The sequence below is a fragment of the Somniosus microcephalus genome, chromosome 29 (genome assembly GCF_052327205.1).
Source record: "Somniosus microcephalus isolate GS21.2 chromosome 29, FLI_Smic_1.0, whole genome shotgun sequence".
NCBI classification, from domain to species: Eukaryota; Metazoa; Chordata; class Chondrichthyes; order Squaliformes; family Somniosidae; genus Somniosus; species Somniosus microcephalus.
The window spans coordinates 42838199-42847733 of record NC_141015.1 but is presented as its reverse complement, the minus strand read 5'-3'; positions in this window follow the sequence as shown (position 1 = coordinate 42847733).

The window sequence follows — 9535 nt, the reverse complement described above, 5'->3', positions numbered from 1 at the left end:
GTCTGGTGATCCTCCATTTAGGTTACCTTATGTAGTTTCAGACAACCCAGCTCCTTGCTTCCGGAGTCTGTATCACTTCCCTGTTCGTCTGAACTACTGTCCATCACCTTATGTACCTTTTTGTACTTCTCCTGTGGAGATTTCCTGCTGTTGGTTTTCTTCCCTGACCTGCAGACTCTTGCTATGTGTCCTGTCTTTCCACACTGTCTGCACACTTGGTCCTTGAACCAACAATCCTTCTGATCATGTGCCGTTCTGCCGCAGTGATAACACTTCCCTGCTCCATATGACATTTCATTGGTGCCATATTCTTGCGGTCTCCGTTGTATCTTTGCAGCGCCCTGTGCGGCTGCTTCGTGTGATACTGCCATGCTGAAAGCCTTGTCCAGCGTAAGATCCTTTTCTGATAGAAGCCGTTTCTGGGTTCCTTCACTTTGAAGCCCACACACAAACTTGCCCCTTAACGTATCTGATAGTCCCGCTCCAAACTGGCAGTGTTTCGATAACTTGCGCAGTTCCGTTAAGTACTCAGCATTACTTTCGTCTTTATGCTGGTTCCTTTTGTGGAACTTAAATCTTTCTGCTATCAGCAGCGGTGTGGGGCTTAAGTGGTCCTGTAGGATTTCTACTATGCTTTCAAAATTCTTCTCCACAGGCTTCTCTGGGGTTATCAGGTTTTGCAGTAAGCCATAAGTTTTTGCACCCATGGAATTTAACAAAACCAGTGCTTTCCTAGCATCTGGCACTTCATTCGCCCTGCAGTACACCTCAATGCGTTCCACATATGTCGCCCAATCTTCGACTTCATTGTCGAACGCCGTGACACTGCCACTCTTCGCCATCCCTGGGTGTAATTTAACTGTCTAAATGGCGTCTCCCGCGCTCTCCCTTCTTCTCCGCTGGAACAAAATGGCGTCTCCCGCGCTTTCCTTCCTTCCCGTGCTCGCCCTTCTTCTCCACTGCGGCTTCTAAAAACGGTGTCTCCCGCGCTCTCCCTTCTTCTCCGCGGCTCAATGGCGTCTCCCGCGCTCTCCCTTCTTCTCCCCGCGGACGCGGTTCAGCCCTTGAGCCCTGGCTGTGCTCTGTGCCTTCTCCTGTGCGCCTTTCCCGTTGCCGTCGCTCGGTCCTGAACCCGGCTGCTGCTTTACCCTCTCTCCGTCTCTCTGCTTGTTTTTCCTCGACGCCGCTCGTTTTTTTTAAAACTCCCGGCCGCGCCCTGTGCGCTTCACCCTCTCTCTTACCCCGTCGACGCTGCTCAGCTTTTCTACGCCGTTGGTCGGCTCCCACCGCCGCTGTCCGGGAAGGGTGTGCGCTGCACCTGTTGCCAGTCTGTTGCTGGGTTGTCGTGGCTGGGGAACCAAGCCCGGCTCTCAACAGCCACTCCTGCAATGTTTACTTGCTGCCGGATGACTGGGTGGTTGCTCGTGGTCGACGCCTGTGCTTCTGGCCTCGACTTTCTTCCACTGTCCTCCCGGAGCGACTCCTTGACGGGAAATGCAGAGTTGAAGGCAGATTCGAATCAACCTCGTCGCCACTGTTAGATCCGTGATTCTTTAAATAGGATGTTTCCCCAAGAACTACACAGAGGCTGTAACTTAACAATCAACAGGTGTTTACTGGAGTAGAGTGGTCTCAAGACTGGGGTACAGAGGCAGGCTCAAGGCTTATATACAGGTGTGGTCACTGCCGGTACTACAGTATACAGGAGCTGTAAAAGTAGTTCTCTCTTAAAGGTACATACACTACTAAAAGGGTAATAGCTGTGTACAATTTGTCAAATGTTAGCTCCCAAAGAGCGTGCAGTTCTCACCTTGGGTTTCTGCCATGGTTGATGGGCCGAGTGCACCACATGAAATCTGTGCAAAAGTGAGAAGTACAATTACCTTCATCTTACTCCTGATAGCAGCAAACCTCTTCCACAGTTGCACCCAGGTATTGGGGGGGGGGGGGCGGCGGCGGAGGGGAGATGTGGAGGTTGACTGGAAGGTGGTCCAGAGAGGGCGCCTCTCCAATGCGGCACATCCAGTTCAAAGGGAACAGTGTTGTCATCCCTGATGTGCGAACTCTAAATAATTTGTCCGGTTATTGGTCAGTTCCCCCTTTTTTTTAAATGGCAAACTGCTTTTAAGAGCTGCTACCTTGCCAAATGTTGTCTTCCCTAGCTAAATGCTATATGCTAAGCTCCCTGGGCAAATCTTTCATGTGCAGGTACCCGATTTAAATTAGGCAAAATTCAGTCCTGCCTGTCCACTGAGCTACTGACACAGGTGCACCAGTGGACCTGGCCAACGCAATTTTTCCCATTATTGCAAAATTCTGGGTTTAAATACCTGCAGCACAAAGCACTTCTAGGGCAATGTTCAACTCTAGGGTTCCAATAGCGCCATGCTCCCTTTCATGGTGAAAAACACCATATCTTCAATGCAGTTTGTATTCAAGTGACTGTTTTTCTTGGATGAGGGTACATATTATTTACGTTCCTTGCATTATGTTCTCTATGTCTGTCATGCCAGCACAGTTATATAACCTGATTTTAGTATGCAGGATGCTAGTTGGTCCTATAAACACAGATGTCGTCATGAAAGGTGATCTGTGCAGAAAAGATTTGCTTTAAAGCTGCCTCTAAGCTACAAATAACTATGGATTAATCTGCTTTTTCTGTCTAACAATTCGAGGTACAGTCACTCAGATTATATTGAAGGCTGCTGCAGGTTTTGGTTCAAGCTCGTCCAGTGATTGCTAAATAAATTATTCACAAGTTCTCCAGCTTAAGTGTTTCTGACCTAATAATCAACGTGTACATAACATACGGTGCAGATTTATGCACAACCATAGTTTGGCAATGCACTGTAATACATTCTCTGTATTTTACTACCTTTGATAAACCATGTGTACAAATCAATCATGGAAAGCTTCAGTCTCGATGGGATTGCTGGTGGTCTGATATTTGGTCTACATGCAGGTCCTGGTAGTTGGGGAGTATACCTCTGCATCTGACTGCCAATGTCTACAAGTAAGCCTGTGCCTAGCACTTGAGTATTTTCTGATGGGAAACATAAATTTCAACTGTTGCATTAAATTGGAACAAACAGTGCCATTACTAAAGCAGTCGTGCACAAAAATGCCATTGCAAGAAATTGCTCTCCTGTCCAAGTGTCAATTCCAATTCCACCTTTTAAACACATTGCCAGTTGAGAATTCCATAGGGGAGTAAAAGGTCCAGTTATGGTATCTACTTGTAGGATCTATATCTGGGATGGCCTGAGGAAGGGGGACTATGTATTCAATGCCTGGCTGATACGAGTTTCCTGGAAGTTCAGTGGAGTCTCTGCACACTTGCATACAAGTACTTGAAACCTATATTCAATACAGATTGGAGTACACTCATCCCTAATGTGCAATTTCTGCTATACTGAATGGTAAAGAAACAAACCGACAGAGAGACGTTTGAAATAGTTTAGCCAACTCATTGGGATGTGAAAGCATCTGGCCAAATACTTGCCTCAGGGGAGGGGAGGACCTGTCAATAACGAGATGATAAGTGGAAGAGCAAAACAGCAGCTATATGCTGTATTGAAAAGAAATTATAGGGAGAGGGAAAAAAATGACTGGCTGAGGTAGTGAATCAAGAAAAGTACTTCCTCCTGAGGCATTGTTTAATTATTCTGCAGAATGTTTATTTCATCATTTTCAATCCTATCACGTAACCTGTAAAATATCTAGAGAACTGCTATTACATTCCAAAATACCATGCAAGATCGATTGTACAGTAATGTCATTTACTGCTGTTTACTGGTAAGTTATGTCTTAAATTTTCATTTGTATTGCAATTTCATTTACTGACCCTCTAATATTTTGCCAACATTTTAACTATCTCCGAACAGACACTTGGCCTGGTTTCTGCAAAAGTACTGGGGAAATCTGCATTGCAATTTCCCTTTTTCTTTTATGTAACTCAACAATAACTCATAATATGAAGCCCTTTGAGATGTTTCACCATAACAAGACATTACATAAATGCAAGCATTATTATTATTACATTACTCTTCAACTTAGTGATAAATCCAGCTAGGCATCCAAATATCTTATGGACAATTGACATTTCAACTGGACATCATGAAAAAGGCACAAGCTGTTCAAGGTGGACAGTATACACACACACATCAGACTACTGAACTTGTATGCAGCTGCAATGTACACATTAACAGCCTGCAGAATAGAGCATACAAAAATTGCATTCACCTTGGACCCAAATGTATGGATTTTATTTTTGGATGAGACTTTGTAGAAATGGAATGTTAATTTAAAAAATCTTACTCATCTTCTAATATTTTGGCAACATTTTGAAGCGTCTTCAACAGACAACTTGGCCTGGTTTCTACATAAGTACTGGGGAATATATCTATCTGTAATGGCCCGGAATTTGCGGTCAGCAGTGAAGCAAAGGCGTTTGCCACTGGTCCAAAGTAAGCCTTGCATAAAGATCTCACGATCTCTGTGTCGAGATGTTCGGGATTCCCGACATGTAATTCAAATCAATGCAGTTTAGTGGGAATCCCACAGTGCCAGCTGCTGTGACTTCAACAAGCTGTCTAAGCAGCCAATCAAAATGCAGCATTCTCACAGTCAGCGAACAAGGAAGTGGAAAAGCTCTTAAAATTCTAACTTTTTAAAAATGTTAGAGAGAGTAAAACAAAGATTGGGGCTCTCACATGGGGAAAAGGCAAACCTGAAATAAAGATGAACCAACTTCAAAAAAAAATTTAAATGACAGGCCGGCTTCCAGTCATGCAGGGAACTCTGAGAAGGAGGCCGCAGCAACAGGTAAGTGCTGGGCCCAGGATGGTTGGGTGGAGGGTAGGGGGGGGGTCCGATCCCCGACCCTGGGGCTTAGTCCTGATCTGGGGTGGGGGGGGCGGGTGAGTGTTCCAGGCCCGGAGGGGGGTTCTGATCCCCAACCCCGGGGGTGTAGGCTGATGGTGGGGGAGCTTGGGGGACCGGGAGGAAGCACTCCTGCTTCCCCCAGCCCACAGTCATTGCTCCCCGATGTTAAGTCCGTGAATGATTGAGACACGGACCAGCAGGAGTGAAAACAAACAAGTCTTTACTGGTGGAAGTCAATACTGAAACTAACAAACAGAGGCTCTCTAGCGCCTTTTATACAGGGGTGGTCACTGCCGGTACTGCAGTCTGAGACCAGTTATTCTCTTAAAGGTACATACACAACAATTTCTCCCCTTTTAGATAAACAGTACATAACATTCATTGAACAACTAAATGATAACTAATTACAATCACAATTACGGTTGCTAGATACATTGGTTAAGTTTAAGCAATTATAAGTTCAGTCTTTGAGGAGGCTTCCTGATTCTGTCTGGATAACGCCTCTTTGGGGTATCAGGTTCTTCTGGCAATGTTGAGTCGAGATCAATGTCGTTGTTTGGTTCATCTGCTTCCAATATCACCGATTCTGCGGTAGCTGCAATTGGTACGTCGATTTCATTGCCAGGTGTATCAGATCGTGGTGTGGAGTTGACGTTTTCCGGTGACTCTAGAATCTGGTCAGCATGGCCTCTTACAATGCTCTCTCCAACGTCCACGGTATACATGAGAGGTCCTTGCCGTGTACAAATCGTTCCTGGCTGCCATTTCTCAGTGCGGTAGTCCAGGGCCAAAACTGGTTGACCTATCTTAAAACTCCTGGTCGGCCTTTCATTCATATTCTGAAACTGTCTGTTCTCCACATCTCTTCGGACGTTTGGCTTAACCAAATCCAAGCGGCATCGTAGTCTTCGATTGAAGAACATCATGGCTGGGGTTTGGTTGGTAACCGCATGTGTCGCATTCCGGTAGGCAAACAAGAAGTTGTCCACCTTGTGTTGTAGGGGTATATCTTCATTACACATTGCCTTGATAGCCTTCTTGAATGTTTGGACAAACCTCTCGGCCAATCCATTAGTGGCTGGATGATATGGGGCAGATGTGTAATGCTTAACGCCATTGTTCTTTAAGAACCTCCGGAACTCTTCAGACACAAACTGTGGTCCATTGTCAGAGCAAATCAGTTCAGGCAGCCCATTCCTGGCGAATATGGTTCACAAAACTGTGATAGTTTTTTCCGTGGTGGTTGAGGACATTTTTATTATCTCTGGCCACTTTGAATGTGCATCCACCGCAATTAAAAACATCGAGTCCATGAAGGGACTAGCAAAATCAATGTGCACCCTTTGCCATGGAGATGAGGGCCACTCCCATGGATGCAGAGGAGCTTGTGGTGGGGCGTTTTGGACCTTCTGGCATCCTGCACAGCTCTTGGTCATCTCTTCGATTTCTCTATCGATTCCCGGCCACCACACAAACACTCTGGCTAAATTCTTCATTTTTACCCCACCCAGATGACCCTCATGAAGCTCATTGAGCACTCTATCCGTCAACTTAGGTGGAATTACTACTCTGGATCCACACATCAAGGTTCCTCTGCACACTGACAGCTGTTCTCTTCTCGGCGAGATTGCTGGCAGCAGTGGTTCGCTATGTGCTGGCCGTCCCTTCACCGTTAAATCATAGACCCGTGATAGTGTCGGGTCATTCCGTGTTTCCTTTTCTATGTTTGCATTCGTCACAGGGAGACATTCGACTATGGTCGAGTGGAATAACTCCATTGGATCCACTGCAAGGTCTTCTTCTTCCACCGTCGGCAACGGTAGGCGTGACAATCCATCAGCATTTCCATGCTGTTTGGTTCCTTTGTACTCGATGTCATATTGGTGTGCCCCTAGGAAAAGGGACCATCTCTGCAGCCGTTGTGCCGTCATTATCGGTACGCCCTTCTGAGGGTTGAAAATGGAGACAAGAGGTTGATGATCGGTTAGTAGAGTAAATTTTTGACCGTGCAGATAGTGATTGAACTTCTTCACCCCCCACACTAGGCTGAGGGCCTCTCTGTCAATCTGGGCGTAGTTACGCTCGGCAGAAGTTAACGAGCGTGACGCAAAAGCTATCGGCCTCTCTAAACCATCAAGGAATTTATGTGACAGTACCGCCCCAATGCCGTAGGGAGACGCATCACACGCCAGCCTGATTGGCAGTGCTGGGTTGTAGTGAGCCAATACTTCCTTTGAAGTGATTAAGTCCTTACTTTTCTGAAAAGCACGCTTACAATCATCGTTCCATTTCCATGCTACCCCCGTTCATAGCAGGGCGTTCAGTGGGTGCAGAATTGTGGACAAATTCGGCAAAAACTTATGATAGTAATTCACCAATCCGAGGAATGACCTCAGTTGCGACACATTTTCAGGCGCTGGGGCCTTAACAACCGCTTCAATTTTGTCAGGGGACTTATGCAACCCCTCTTCATCAATCACGTGGCCACAATACGATATCTGTTTCTTAAAAAATTCGCACTTGGGGCGGTTGGCTCGCAGCCCATGTTCCCGTAGTCTAGTGAGCACCTGTTCTAGGTTGTTAAGGTGTTCACTGTCATCTTCACCTGTTACAAGGATGTCGTCCAAGTAACACTGAGTCCCCGGAATCCCTTGCAGGACTTGTTCCATCGCTCTTTGCCATATCGCCGGAGCCGATGCTACTCCGAATACCAATCGATGATACTGGTGAAGACCTTTGTGAGTGTTTATCGTGAGATACTTCCAAGAGGACTCTTCAACCTCCATCTGCAAATATGCTTGTGCTAGGTCAATTTTTGTAAAACGCTTCCCTCCAGACAGTGAGGCGAAGATGTCTTCTATCCTTGGAAGAGGATATTGTACTGTGTGAAGGACAGGGTTCACCGTCACCTTGAAATCCCCACAGATGCGAATCTTCCTTGGCTCTCCGGACTTATTGCGTAACATTTTCTTCATGACAGGAACGATGGGTGTCGCCCACTCGCTCCAGTCGACCTTAGACAACACGCCCGCCTTCTCCAGATTCTCCAGCTCTGCCTCGACGGCTGGGCGAATTGCATATGGTACCGGTCTTGCTTTGAAAAACTTGGGAACTGCATTCTCTTCTATTTTTATCGAGGCGGTTACGCCTTTAAGCGTGCCCAGTTCTTGTTGAAATACCTCTTTGGCGTTAGCTAAGATTGTTGACAATCGTCCAGGAGTGACGTCTTCATCTTTTTTACCATCCACCGTCATTGCATGAATGGAATGCCAATCTAAGTTTATCTTCCTGATCCATTCCCGTCCCAATAACGGTGGTCCACCATTTGGCAGTATGTAGAGATACAATTTCCGAATTTTCTTGCCATTGTATTCGACAGGCACCCTTATTTTTCCTCTGGGGTATACTTTTTGCCCCGTATACGTCGTCAAGATGATGGATGTCTCTCTCAAGGGTATGTGTGAAAATAGCCGCTCGTAGTCTCGTCGATTCATGACGGTTAGCGCTGATCCTGTATCCAATTCCATTTTAACTTGGGACCCTGCTATCGTGAGGGTGACCCAAATGGTTCGGTGATCCTCTTTTGCGATTACATTGTGAAGTTTGAGACAGCTTAGTCTCCTATTTCCGGATTCACTATCGCTCATCTGGTCTTCGGAACTACTGTCCGTCATCTTTTGTACTTTCTTGTACGGTTCCTTAGTAGCCTTTTTGTTGTTGCTGGTCTTCTTCCCAGACCTGCAAACTCGTGCAATGTGTCCAATCTTCCCGCATTGTCTGCATATTTTGTCTTTGGACCAGCAGTCCTTCTGGTCATGGTTAGTTCTGCCGCAGCGATAACATTTTGCAAATCCCCGTGTCATTTCGTGGGTGCCGTATTCCTGTGGTTTTTGTTGAATTTCTGCAGCTCCCCTGGCTGCTGCTTCATACGATACTGCCACGCTGAAAGCCTTATCTAGCGTCAGCTCTTTCTCTGAGAGTAACTTCTTCTGTGTTCCTTCACTCAGGAGTCCACAGACAAATTTGTCCCGTAGGGTATCTGCCAGTCCTGCTCCAAACTGGCAGTGCTTTGATAGCTTGCGTAGTTCCGTAAGATACTCAGCATTGCTCTCATCTTTGTGCTGAGTTCTCCTGTGGAATTTAAATCTTTCTGCTATCAACAGCGGTGCAGGGTTTAGGTGTTCCTGTAGAACAGCAACAATTTCGTTAAAACTCTTCGCCTTCGGTTTGGCTGGAGTAATCAGGTCCCGCAATAGGCCGTACGTTCTAGTGCCCATTAAGTTTAGCAATATCGATGCCTTTTTCCCCTCCGCTATTTCGTTTGCCTCGAAATATACCTCGACTCTTTCCACATACGTGGTCCAGTCCTCTAATGTATTATCAAAAGCAGTGATACAGCCAGTCTTTGGCATCTTGCAAATCTAAAATGGCGCCTCCCGCGCTTTGCCTTCTTCCCCGATTTAACAAAATGGCACCGCCCACGCTTTGCCTTCTTCCCCACTGTTGTTAGCGCTGCTTTCCACGGTTTCTTGCGCGTTAAATATTGATTCTTTTTCTTTTATTATTTTCCCGTCGTGGAGCGGACCCTCTGGGACACTTCCCTCCCTCTTCTTAGGTCCGAACGCTGCCCGGCTTCGAAGCACCGGCCGCG